This window comes from Lissotriton vulgaris, chromosome 11, assembly GCF_964263255.1.
Source record: "Lissotriton vulgaris chromosome 11, aLisVul1.2, whole genome shotgun sequence".
NCBI classification, from domain to species: Eukaryota; Metazoa; Chordata; class Amphibia; order Caudata; family Salamandridae; genus Lissotriton; species Lissotriton vulgaris.
Window position 1 is genome coordinate 667,985,940 of NC_141699.1, and position 14,059 is coordinate 667,999,998.

A 14,059-nucleotide genomic window follows, 5' to 3' on the forward strand; every position below is an offset into this window, starting at 1 on the left:
AAAATTACAGATTAAGAGTGCCTAACAGGGTATCAAAAAAACTTTAATGAGTGATCCCTAAGACACGTGTAGGTGGTATATGTGTCTGAATTTAAGTGCCAAGGTTGTTAGGATTTGGTTAAATTCAGCTGTCTTACAGGTGCTGATACACCCCTGAATTTGGGGTTTTTTCAGAATGAGCATTTGCTCTTCTAATTTTTAAGCACTTTTTTCACCTTTCTTTTTTCACTTTCACGTCCCCAGGTTAGGGTGGACTATTAGAGTGTCCATACCACCGGGGTTTAGTCCTGAAGAATGCCTTGGTGAATACATACCACTAGTACGGCAGAAATATGTTGACTGATTAATTTAACCACGTGGTATTTAGCTGAATTTAACCAAATCCTAACAACCTTGGCACTTAAATTCAGACCTCTCTTCTTTTGTTGTATAATAATTAAAGGTAACAAAGACAGAGAAGTCACATTACAAATGAATACACATTTTTTTATTTATAACTCTATTTAGATTCAAGATCAGTTTTTTGCAGGCTCTTTAAGTAACACATGGCTGGCATCTTTCTTTTGGCAACTCTACTTTATATTCCTTTTCATGAAATACATTCTCACACTACGGCAGTAAATGTAAAATACAATGTAAGGAGTAGGCAGAGTGGGGGCCCAGGGGGTACTGGAACCCGAAAAAAACACTAAGCCTTGGTAACCAGTTAACAAAGGTATGTAAACATGCCAATGGTCTTTAGAGACCTGGAAAAAAATAGGGTGTGCCGAAGATAAGACTTCAGACACAGCCCAGCCCAGCCCACAGTTGCAGCAGCCGGGCTGCGACACACGAAAGGGGAGGTGGGGGAGTGTACAAGTGAGACTCGGATGAAGGGGGGGAGGGGGGGTGGAGATGTACAAATGAGACATAGGATACTGATGGTAAGAAAGTCCCTCGATATTAACCTCATGAAAGGAGGTGGCACCCAAATGTGGGCCACTGTTTTTGGCTTGCCCGGGACTGTTGCTGATCCCACTCCGACCATGGCAACATTTATTTATTTAAATCAGTTTTATATAGCGCAGACTTTACCCAAAGGAGTCAGAGCGCTTTACAATAGAACCAAGTAGGTTACATAAGGAGATTTACACACTAACAAGTTACAAATACAATCAGGATAATTAAAAAAAAGTAAAAATAAAATAAGAGGTGACACAGTTAGGTTACTTCAGGTATAGAACATGCACAACAAACGCAGTACCCGCTCAGTCTGCCACCCGAACGCGCTTTTGGGCTTTGTAAGGCTTGGAAAGGCGCTATTCAGCACATCAGTACAGGAAGGTGCTTTTTGTATATTGTTTATAAGCATCCTTTAACACTCTCACATCTTTTTTTACTTTGGATTGTTACAGTGCTGTAAAAACACACATGGGTTGCTGACTAAGCACACGCCCCTCCCGATTCGAAATCCCACAGCATGACTCAACATAGCATACAGGTTCCAGAAGCCCCTCCCACACGCTCCGCCCGCATCCCTCCTTCTGGGGTCTGACACACAGCAGGAGCTGAAGCCCATTGCAGTCTCTGCTCTGTCCGGCCGCTGTTTAATTTCATATTCCGTTTATTAAAGCTTTCAAACAGTCCCGCCAGGGTTTTGAATTCGACCGTGAACTGTTGCTTCATTTGACGTCAGAGGCGGGCCCAGCTGTCCAGAGGCTGAGACCAGAGGTGGTAACTTTCGTGGACTGCATACGTCACCTGGAGGAGAGGTACGGACTAGATTATATTCAGGAAGATGCGACTGGACTGACAGCGGAGAGAGTGAGATCTGAGGAGAGAGAGTCAACTGAAAGATTCAAGGGCTGGAACAACTGAGAGGGAAGAGGATGTAGCTTTAGATGCTAGAGCTGCCGACTTTAGAGCTTGGGAATCAGTTTCGATTCTGGGTGACAGCTCAGCATCCTGTGATTCTGGGCAAATCACCTAATCTCGCCGGGACTGCCCAAAAAAATAGTGTGTCTTTGTGCAACGCAACTAGTGCTCAGCACTCCAATACCTTCGGGTCGAATTCGCGCTATAACAATCTGCAAAACAAAAGGGAGGGGTGAAAGCGAAATCGAAACCGAGAAGTAGATAGAATAGTGGCGCCGAGGCGATGAAGAACAGGGAGAGGTATGGAGATGAGAGTGAATGAATGGATGTGTGCATTAAAATAATATTCCTCAGTATCTAGTTGCTGCAAGTGGCGGAGAGTTTACATCTCCGAGGACAGGGTTTATTACGGAGTAGGATTAAAAAAGAGGGGTTATTTAAAAGTGGCGTAACTTTAGCCATTAAGGTAGTGGCTTAAACACAATATCAGTCTCTGTGATTCCCATAGTGTGACACCCAAGTGGTATTTTGATGCTTTTTGTTATTGCATTCCATAAACGCCATCGTTTTGGAAGAGGATAGTGGGAGACTTTAAAAACATAATGACTTCTATTGAAGCAGAGACAAATTGAGGCGGGAGACTACCAAAAGAAAGCCATTTTTGGCTTCCAAATGTGGGAGTCTCCCACCTGAATCGGGTCTATTGGCTCGTATGCAATCGCGCTACATAACACAAATTGACATTGCGTTGTCAATGGTTTTTAGCTGTTTCAAATTATTGAGTAACAATGATTTTCTCATAAATAAATATTTTCTGAAAATGTTTCGATTCTGAAATTGCGAGATTGTGAATGAAACATTGCTGAGGCCTGTGGAAGGGGTGGTGGTCCTACGAGTGTCTCTGTCACCCCCCTTATGCATGGCTGCCAAGGTTTCAGATTGCTGCTATGCAGGCGCGCAACACCCATTGGACTCACCGGGCTTAAGCCCACCCCCGTCGTGTGTGGCAGCCCGGGGATGAGACAGATCCCGGGCACACACAGAGCCGCACCCGAACGTTTCAAGGTCTTTAAAAGACCATTTGAATGTTAACTAGGCCTTGCTGTTGTTTCACCCCTTCTAAGAGCCCCTGCAGCTCCACTCTGCCAACTAATTAAAGGTTCAGCCCCCCCCCCCCTGAAATTTGGCTCTAGTTGCGCCTCTGCTGCTATGTGTGACATTTTCATAATTCCAGTGCAATTATGAGTGACATGCAACGACTATGAGTGATACTTTCTGGCGAGCAATACAAGGCAATGAAAAAGAGGGAAATATATAAATATCAGAAATTACACCCATTTGAGCAATGAGAAACTCTAAGAAGTCACTGACCTAAAGTGCGCCAATGGCAGGCAGCTGAAAACTGAGCAGAGCAGAGTCAGACTGCGTGACTGCGCAGTTCTCAGACTCAGTACACCACAGGCATAGGGCGCAGGCAGCTCAGAATGATCGAAGCCTTCATTTTATTTATTAATAGCAGCCACAGTAAGTTAGCTGAACTACTACAAACCGGTGCCGCTGGTTCAGGCAGGTGCACTTGGCAGGGAGCGCTATATAAATATAATACTGCACTGCTGACTTTCAAAGGGTCTGCTTCCATTAGGACCTGAGACGTGCTCAACTGGTGGCAATGGATATAACTTCTAAGTTTTCAGACTGCTTAGGTGTAACATTTCTGTGGTTACCGCATACTTATGAGTGACGCTCAATGGGCAAATGTGTGACACTTTCTCACTAGTAAAATCAAGCAATGAAGTCAATGAAAAGAGCTACATATCAGAAATTACACATTTGTGAGCAATGAGAAGCTCTAAAAACATCTTAAAACTGATTCAAGGCACGTGAAATGGAAGGTCACAAGTGCCCCGAGGCTCTTCAAACTCCAGTAGTGCAGTGAAGAAGCAACCCACATGATCACAAAGTCTGATAATTTTTATAAAGCCAGGTGTACGTTTCGTGCTGGGATTTATATCATGCCCATTCTGTCGGATTGAAAAAGAGAAAACTACAATTCCCAGAATGCAAAGTGTTTCGGGATAAAAAGTTACTCACAAAGTGTATTACTAGGCAGTGTCTCTTTACATAAGGGCTGGACTGCTGATTTTTAATAATTGTCTAAACTGCGGTAGTTCACGGATCCTCAGCTCCAGGACTTGTAGGGTCACTTACCAGTCAGAAATGGCGTGGTGCTGCGAATGGTCTCTGCCAGTGCCTGCTGTGCGGCAGAGTGCTGGCTGGTTTTGCACTGGAGGCAGGGGCAAAGGTTGTTCGCGCAAGAACCACACTCCACGCTGTTACTTGAAGCGTAAAAGGCCATTTTATTAGGACAAGGTTGCACTCCTTTAACTTTATTACATGGTACATAAATGCATCAAATATACATTCCCCATCTCTTTAAACTTTATTACATGGTACATAAATGCATCAAATATACATTCCCCATCTGCTTCAGACTAATTCTCCATTCTTCCTTCTCCAAACCATCTCACCTGTTTGACTCTTCCCCCATTCACTCGGTGACCTCCTTCCTCTAACCATTCTCACCTTCACTTGCCCTCCGCACATCCTCTGTTGAATTTCCTTTCATTGCCTCCCGCGCCCCGCTATCAGTCACCAGTGTACCGTTCTCCCCCCCGAGGGGTGGATCCACCCGTATTTGACTCACCACCCCTCCAAAGTACCGCAACGCCTATGCAACCTGCCCTAAACTGGCATACGCAGCCCAAAAAAACACCCCACGGCCATCACTCAGGACCTGTAGGGTGGGTGGGCGGACAAACTTTCTGCGACCCCCCGGTGGTGCTTAGGAGTTAAGAAGGGCTGTTTCCGCCTCTTCCCACTCCTTATAGCCTCCTAAACCCCACCCCATCCCCTCCTAATCCCACCCCTACACCTTGTCCTTCCGGTCTCGCGCGAATACCCCAGGGGAATACTGGTCTGCGACCTTTACTTCCCCTGGGGCCCGCATCGCGCAAGAACCACACTCCACGCTGTTACTTGAAGCGTAAAAGGCCATTTTATTAGGACAAGGTTGCACTCCTTTAACTTTATTACATGGTACATAAATGCATCAAATATACATTCCCCATCTCTTTAAACTTTATTACATGGTACATAAATGCATCAAATATACATTCCCCATCTGCTTCAGACTCATTCTCCATTCTTCCTTCTCCAAACCATCTCACCTGTTTGACTCTTCCCCCATTCACTCGGTGACCTCCTTCCTCTAACCATTCTCACCTTCACTTGCCCTCCGCACATCCTCTGTTGAATTTCCTTTCATTGCCTCCCGCGCCCCGCTATCAGTCACCAGTGTACCGTTCTCCCCCCCGAGGGGTGGATCCGCCCGTATTTGACTCACCACCCCTCCAAAGTACGGCCAACCAGGGAAATCCCGGAGGGCGGTTCCCTGCCCCACCCCCCGAGCGAAGCGAATGCCTCCGCCACCTATGTGGCCACCTGTGGCTGACCAGCCATAACCCCATCGATGCCTCCCGGGCCCCAAAATACCCTATTTCGAGGCAATCCCCGACCGGGAAAGATGCCCCCCTGTCACAGTAAAACACCAAGCCCATATTTGTTTGCAACCCAATAATCCAACCTTCATCGGACCAACCATGCCAGTGACAGGAGTCCCCCTTTGCCGTTGAACGACCATCCACCACTTACAACCCTGCCAGATACCAAGCACATCCTGTCAGGCCAAATCTGGGGCCGGGAAGAAGCCCGCTTTCCACGTGCACGCCCATCCACCATCCAGGACTGCGTCCCGCATACACCAGCACATAGCATGGGCCAATCTCCACCCTTGAAAGGTGCTCCCCCTCGCGGTGAACGACCATCCACCACCACCCTGCCCTCAGGCATATAAATAGCATTTTTGGCCAACTTGATAGCGGCAACCGCCCCCTTCCTGGTGAACGACCATCCACCCTTTGCATACAGCCAGAGCAACAGACCATTCCCAGGCCAAACAGTCAGTGACAAGGCCCCCCTCCTCTGTGGACGACGTCCACCCATTTTCTGTCTTCCAAGCAAAAACAGCCAGGCTACATGGGCCAATCTCCACCCTTGAAAGGAGCTCCCCCCGCGGTGAACGACCATCCACCACCATCCCTGCCCTCAGGCAGATAAATAGCATTTCTGGCCAACTTGATAGCGGCAACCGCCCCCGTTCTGGTGAACGACCATCCACCTTTTGCATACAGCCAGAGCAACCAACCATTCACAGGCCAAGCCGTCAGTGACAAGGCCCCCCTCCTCTGTGAACGACGTCCACCCATTTCCTGTCCTCCAAGCAAAACAGCCAGGCTTCGCTGGCCAGAAATCAGCTCCTGCCAACCGCACCCCTCCGGTGAACGATCCTACCCCCTAGTGTTCGCCCCATAAGAAAACCAAATTTGAAAGTGGGACCGAAACATCGTGCAGCCGAAGTGCACCCCCACGCGGTGAATGACCATCCACCCATTAGCACATCCAAATTGAAACAGACAGGATCCTCGGACTAGAAACTTGCTCATGTCAAGCGCCCCCATGCGCGGCGAACGGCCATTCGCCCATCGGCTTGCCGACCATCAAAAACAACCACCAGAGTCCCCAGGCCACAAAACCTTGCTCACGCCAATCGCCCCCCCCCCCATCCGGGTGAACGACAATCCACCCAAGTGTTCGCCTCCATCCGCAAACAAGTTCTCCAATGGGACCAATAATTGTGCGTCACAAGTGCACCCCCCCACGCGGTGAATGACCATCCACCCGTCCGCTCTTCCACCTGAAACAGAGAGGACTCACAAGCCTCCACCATGCTCATGTCAAGCGCCCCCATCCTCGGTGGACGACCATCCACCCCCAGCTAGCCTTCCATGGAAACAGCTAGGATCATCAGGCCAAGACCATGCTCATTGCTAGTGCCCCAGTTGCGATGCATGACCATCCACCCCATTGCTCGTGACACTCTTGCTTGTGACAATGATCACCCCCGTGGTGAACGACCATCCACCATCAGTACCCCGCTCTCAGGAACAAGGAACATTCCCCTGTGGACTGGCGGGCTCCTCAACCCCGCTGACGTCCCCCAACCTCGATGCAATTCCTTCGCTTGCACCCGCGTTCAGTGTGGACAAGCGACAACTAGCAGGCCAAAATCGGCCATGACCGTTGACTCCCCCCATCCCATGGACGACCGTCCACCTCGTAAATATTGCAATGTGTATCAATGCACCAACAGGCCGACCCCGGCCCAGGAACCTGCTCACCCCCTTCAGCCACCTACACCTCCCTCCAGGTCCAGAGCCCCCCCTTTTGCCCCCTCGTCATAAGGCTCCCCGCTCCAAACGGGGACCAACTCGCCCCCAGCCCCACACCGTGCCCCCCTCCATAAGTCACAGTGCAAACCATATCAGAGAAATCCCACTGCATGTCTGTCTCTCACCCGTACATGCAGCTCGGGACCATCCGCTGTCACGCACCAATGCCATCCGCACTGGCCACAACACCCCCGTCTCCCAGCATTCCTCAACCTTCCGCACTCCTCCAGGAACTGGCCATTCAGCTCCCTCCGTTGAGTCACGCCCAGGAGAAGGGGCCATTCCCCCGCCAGGCGACCGCCTGGGGTCCAGCTCCACACCCAACTCCTGTAGTAGAAAAGAACAATTAGTCCTACTTGAAGGGCATCCCCTTCCCTCATCCCCCGTTCAGCAAATGCCCCGTCCCCCCAGCGTCCTCAAAAATACGTTGTTGCACCAGTATGCCGAGCCAGCAGCCCCCCCCACCCCCCATATCTCAGACCACCCCCACTACCACTGCACCCCAACAATAAGCAACCACCAAAACCCCACCCCAAAAGCCAGGGACCCAGCCCCACCAATCTCACCCGCAACAGAAACGCAAAACGTCACCCCGTTCGAGAATCATGCACCCCGCCACGTGCCCCAACAGACACGTCAGGCGCCGCCCTGCCGAACACTGCCACCCCGCCCATGAAACCGCCACTCTCCATTGCCCACAGCAACCCGCCTCCTGGGGGAAACCAGAAACCAAAGACCCCTGTAACCTTAGAGCATAGCACAGCGCCAGTCATGCCACCACCACCAGCAGGCCTCACCAGAAACTTCCGTAGTCCTACCCCGCTCTCCTCCAGCCCCACCCTCGCACTCTGCACCCCCCAAAAAGGACCCCCGCGGGACATTCTGCGTAAACCACCCCCTCTCCTGAGGGCCCCCCTCAAACAGACAAGCTGTAAAGACGCCTGCACCCCAGGCTCCACGTATGACACCAAGCCCCCATGGACCCCACCTCACGAGATGACCCAGAAGGACCAACGCACCCCAACGATCCCCCGCACAACGTCGCCCAGCATCCAACCTTCCTTAGCCAGTCCACCCATTCGAATGGTACTCAACTTAACTGTACGCCCTAGCCGCAGGCAAGCCATATCGCCTAAACTGACCCTCCATCCACGAGGCAGCCGGCCCTCGGGCCCCCCAAGCGCTCCGACACGCACATTGGCACAAAAACCCACAATGCTGAAATGAGAACACGCCCTGACCCAACCTCAGCTTCCCCCGCAACCGGAGTGATCCAACAGCTTCCTGTCCCTTCCCCTTACCTACCCAACATGTGCCCCCGTTTCTCCTTTTTACACTTGTTTTAAATGTTTGACAAACAGACCTCCAGCGGCCCACCGCAGCAGCCTGCATCCCCCTCAAGCAGCACAGACCAGTGCACCCCGGCCAACCAGCCGGGACCCCCCAACCACACCGCCCCCCCCCATTCTCATATCCGTACCTCAGCGTCAAACCAGGACCTTCTCCTCCAGCACCGGCGTGCCCATCGCCGCCGCTCTCGTTGTGAGTCCGCACCCAGCATAGCTCCTGTAGCAACAACAAACAGCCGTTACCCAGAAACCCCCCCCACCCCTCTAGTGGCCCCCACTCAACTGCCACCCCACACTCACTGCATCATTCTTCCACAAACCCACGCGCCATCCCTACCGCATCACCACAGCCACGTCAACCAAACAAACCCCACTCCTCCGCAGACACCATACACCGTCACACACTAGCAACTGCATCATCAATTCCATGAGCTGAAATGTTGTGTGCTGCACGATCCCACGATGGAGGGGCAGGCCGCCGCGGACCCCCCTACAGCTTCTGGCCAGCGCCCCAGAGGCCGTTGTGCGCCCCCACTGGCAGTCCACGTGCCGCTGGTACAATGCCGGGCCAGGTTCCCCCCACCAGGTCGCTCCAACCTGGTGAGCCCTGAGCACCACCGAGCCTCGCGCCGTCAGGCGGTCCCTCACCCCTACTTCCGGTGCCCCCGGAACCCCCACCCGCCCGCCCGACCACCTCCCCAGGCCCTCCCACACAGCAACTCCAAAGCAAGGCCTAAGCGCAAAAATGCCACGCCCCCCCCCCGACATCAACTGGACCCGCCGGAAAACACACCACAATCCTGCTTCCTGCAGCCGGGACAACAGCATCAAGCGTAAAAAAGGGGGGGGGGGGGCACCAGCACCGTCCCCCCATATATCCCCCGGGCCAACCCCCCCCACAGGGAAAAAACGTCCGTGGAAAGGGAGCACCGACAGCCCAACCAATGCCCGGCCCCCCCACAGCCCACGAGGCACACATCAAGGCTCGCCGACCCTCTCTCTCCCCCCGCGGCCGCCAGCACGCAGTCCGAGCAGAACCAGCCCAAAACCGGGGCATACCGCCGACAGCCACCCACCCAGACACGAGCAGCCGAGTCAGCCCCCCCCCCGCACGCCAAGGCCCCCTCCCGCTCTGCCCGGGCGCCGAAGGCCGCCCCCCCCGCCGGGACCAAGAAGCATCCTACGCCTCCGCTGAAACAAGGCCCAACCAGGCCCGCCACCCGCACACTACCGCCGGACGCCGACACCAGGTGCCACGTACACACACTCGGAGCCCTGGTCCACAGGCCCCAACAACAAAGCCGCCCCCCCCGGCCGGCCCCACCCGCCCACCCCCGACACTGTACCCGGTAACGTACACCAAATGCAGCCCACCGGACCAAATGCGAAGAGCTCCGGAACCACAGGAAATACACTCCGTCAAAATTGCAGGCACAATAAAGTATAAAACAAACGCAGACCATGAGAAAAAACACCGCACGCCCCATACAATAGACAAATTGCCGGAACAACAAAGTATTAAAGACAAACGCAGCCCCTGAGAAAAAACACCCACACGCCCCTTACCAAAGCCTACAAACTAAACACCCACGATCGCCAAATCGGCCCACGCCCCAACCACCCACCTGCCGACGACAAACTTTCTGCGACCCCCCGGTGGTGCTTAGGAGTTAAGAAGGGCTGTTTCCGCCTCTTCCCACTCCTTATAGCCTCCTAAACCCCACCCCATCCCATCCTAATCCCACCCCTACACCTTGTCCTTCCGGTCTCGCGCGAATACCCCAGGGGAAGACTGGTCTGCGACCTTTACTTCCCCTGGGGCCCGCATTCTCAGAAGCTGAGCCAGGGCTGCCACAAGTGTTGTTCTACGTCAGTGAGTTCTCACTCTTTACAGTGCTTGGAGATCCCTTTTAGGGCCTCAATCAATGATCTGCTAGTGTCACATATCCTGCCAGTCACGCATGCCTACCGGTCTAGGTGGGCAAACACAAAGTGTACTTCCAGTTAGGCTGGGGTCGCTCCACACTGGCCAGAGGGCCCCATCCCCGCTCACTGCCTGCAGCAGGCGCCACAACAAGGAAAAAAACATTCTGTCGAATATAACTTTGATTACGAAGGCACAAAGGCATATATATTTAGAACCCCCTTAAAATAAAATGTTGTTTGCTTACCTTTGATATTAATCAGTTTGTACAATATGTAAAGAAAGCACACCTGTGACAATAAGATGTATTCTTTCAAAGTGACCAGTAGATGGCTGTGTTTATTCTATGTTAGGTATTGTAAGGAAAGGCCACTTTTTGCACGATAAGCAGCAAGATTTGGGCTGATGTTGCTGTTTTTTTGTCACTGAGAGTCCTTTGAGGCCTTCTAACCTGACCTCAGTACCAGTGCTCTAACCCTTCACAAAATAGAGGTTGAATTGGCTATCCCCAAATGGCATAAGCTAACTTACCTGTAAGTCCTTAATATATAGTACCAAGGGTACTCAGGGTCTGTAAGTTAAAGTGTCCATGCAGGGCTGCAGCATTGAGTGTGTAAAGTACAACATGGCTCCCAGCCTGCCACTGAAGCTTAGAAGAGCCGTTTTAAACTGCTAGTTTACCTTTGCCACTTAAACCAAGGGCAAAGTCCACATTTCCCTTATCAATATATATAAATCTCTCCTAAGGAAGACTTATCGAGCTCTAAGGCAAGGAACTGTATGGTATTTAGTGGGACATCTACTTTAATTTGGCTTAATAGTAAATATCCCAAACTGTAATTTTTACTGTGGAAAGGCTAGTTAGTCCCATTAGCAAGTACAGAGTCACAGGCTAACATCTCAGTCCTGATAACTTCTGAATGGTACTGCTAAAATGGGTACTTCAAGGTATCAAATTAATTGTGGTATTAAACCTGACTTGATGCCCAAGTTGGATTTAATATCACTTTTAAGGAGAAGCAACTTTTAGAAAGTTGCTCTTAGTTGTCCAGTGTTTCCAGTGGTGATTTACAACACAGTTGCCGACCCCCACAGTCTTCTGCCTTCCTGGGCCCACATACCGAAGTATAGGAACAAGGCAAAGGGTTTTGGAGCAAAGGGCAATTTTCAAAGGAGAAGACACATTTGATGGGTGTTAGAACTGGGGGTCTCTAGTTGGCAGAGGTAGGTACCACTGTCCAAATAGGGACCCTTGCTTCTAGTCAGGGCAAGGAGATAACCCTCTAAGATAACCTCTGCTCACCCTCTAGGTAGCTTGTCCTGAGCAGTCTAGGCTAACCAGAGGCAATGCGTAAAGTATTTGTACCAACACTCACAGTAACACAGTGAAAACACCACAAACTGATTCCACAACAGTTTAGGAAAATAAAGATATTTATTCTAAACTACACAAGACCAAAACGACAAAAATCCAACATACACAGTTCAAGGATATGGTTTCAAAAGAGTTCTTAAGGTTGTAATCAAAGTTCTTTAAGTTGCGATAAAATAATCCACAGATGCGTGAAAAGTTCACAGTTGCGCCACGTTTACTCACAGTACCTTTTAGTTGCAACAAAGTTCCAAAAGCAGAAGCTGGTGCGGTGGAAAACAAGCGATGCGTTGCTCCTGAGACCCTGGGGAGGCAATGCGACAGCCCCGCTGCAGCAGCGGGCGTGTTGCGACGAATCCGGTCTGTATGGGGAGGAAGGCCACTTGTATGGATTCCGGTGCGTAGGTTCCGTAGGAAGTTTGTTCTCGCAAAGGCACGATGCGACGATCTCGTAGGTGCTGCGACGATCTCCGGGGCGACGATGCGTGGTCCAGCGGTGATCCTCTCTCTCTCGCAGCTCCTCGATGGGATGGTTCTGCGACGATGCTCGCAGCGACGTGATGCGGTCCGCAAGCAAGCGGTGCAGCGATCTCACCCAGCGACGACAGGCTCTGCGACGACACTCGCAGCGATGTTCGATTCTCCCGCACCGGTCTGGTGCGTCCCGCAAACGAAGGATGCGACGGTTCTGGCAGCGGCGTCAGGCGCTGCGACGATCTCTACCTTCTTAGCGGCGGGAAACTTCTCGCACTGTCGGGGTTGCGCTCCGCAAGCGAGTGATGCAACACTTTTCAATTGCAAAAGTCTCTCAAGCTTAGTTTCAAGCTTCCCAGCTCAGGTACAACTTCCAGAGGCCCCACAACTGGATCAAGCACTCTAGGAAGGACAGAACTCTCTCAGCAGAGTTCAGGGAAACTGGGGGTGAAGTCCTTTTGTTCCTGGGACTTCAGAACAGGGAGCCAGCTCTTCTCAGGCCCTTGGAGATTCCTTCAAGACAGGGGACACAGCTCACAGCAAAGTCCTTCCCCTCTCCTTGGCAGCAAAGCAACAGCAGGTCAGTCCAGCAGAGCAACAGCAGGACAGTCTTCCTTCTTCAGTTTCAGCTTTCTCCTTGGCAGAGGTTCCTTCTTGATTCCAGGATGATCTAATTTTCTGTTGTCAGGGGTCCTGTACTTATACCCCTAAAGTCTTTGTTCTCTCTGTGCATGTGGGCCCTGAGCCCGGTCTGGACCAGTTCTGGGTGGATCCTGAGCACTTTGTTTTGCTGGCTGCATCTTTCCTTTCAGAGTGAGGGGCAGGGTCCTCAGCCGCCCAGCAGGAGGTGGAGCCAGCATTGTGGCAGGCAGGCACAGCCCTATTCAGCCCAGGTGCTAACTCCTCCCACCACTCAGGTTGCAATTGCTTCATTCAGCCTAGTGCTGACTCATCCAGCCTCTGGGGGAATTCCCCAGCCCCTGTCACTCACAAACCAGACAGTCAATACACAAACAGGCCCAGGCACACAGAAGGGTCAGACAAGAGAACAGCAACTTTCTAAAAGTGCTGTTCTCAAACACAGGATTTAAAAACCACCTTTCCAAAAAGATGTGTTATTAAATTCTGAGTTCAGGGATACTAGATACTTATGTCCTATCTTGTTCCTATGGGAAGTAATGCTGTTAACCACTGTAGCCAGCATCCCCCATGTTAACCTATGGAGCAAGATAGCCTTTCAATAGTGAAAAACGAAAATGGCTGTAATTCACTACCAGAGCATGTCACCTGCACTAGTACATGCTCTACCTTTCACATACACTGCACCCTGCCCAGGGGGGTACCTTGGGCCTTCCATAGGGGTGACTGATGTGCATGAAAAGGGAAGGGTTAGGCCTGGTCAGCGGGGACGCGGACCAGGAGGACATGGCAGTTCTAAACTGCCCGTAGGCGCTGCAGTGGCAGGCCCGAGACACCATTTTAGAGCTACTCCTGTGGGTGGCACAATCAGTGCTGCAGGCCCACTAGTAGCATTTGTCATCACCAGCCCTGGCACACCCAGTGCACTTTACTAGGGACTTCATGGTGATACAAATATGCCAAACATGTATATCCAATCAGAATAACAATTTACATAGGGAGCACTTACACTCTGGCACTGATCAGCAGTGGCAGAGTGTCCAAAGCATCTAAACCAGCAAAAACGAATCCAGCACAGCATCGAAAAATACAGGAGGCA

The 14,059-nt window shown here is 51.5% G+C and overlaps 1 protein-coding gene across 2 annotated transcripts in view; it reads left to right on the plus strand.

Moving 5' to 3' along the window:
- Nucleotides 1-1,488: 1,488 nt before the first annotated feature.
- LOC147683309 (nuclear body protein SP140-like protein) overlaps nucleotides 1,489-14,059 on the plus strand; it is a 768,218-nt gene continuing 755,647 nt past the window's right edge. The window contains exon 1 of one of the 2 annotated variants that reach the window (XM_086943760.1): nucleotides 1,489-1,751. The gene's annotated coding sequence lies outside the window, so the exon portion shown is untranslated. The remainder of the gene's footprint in view (nucleotides 1,752-14,059) is intronic. The other variant, XM_086943761.1, reaches the window with a different exon arrangement.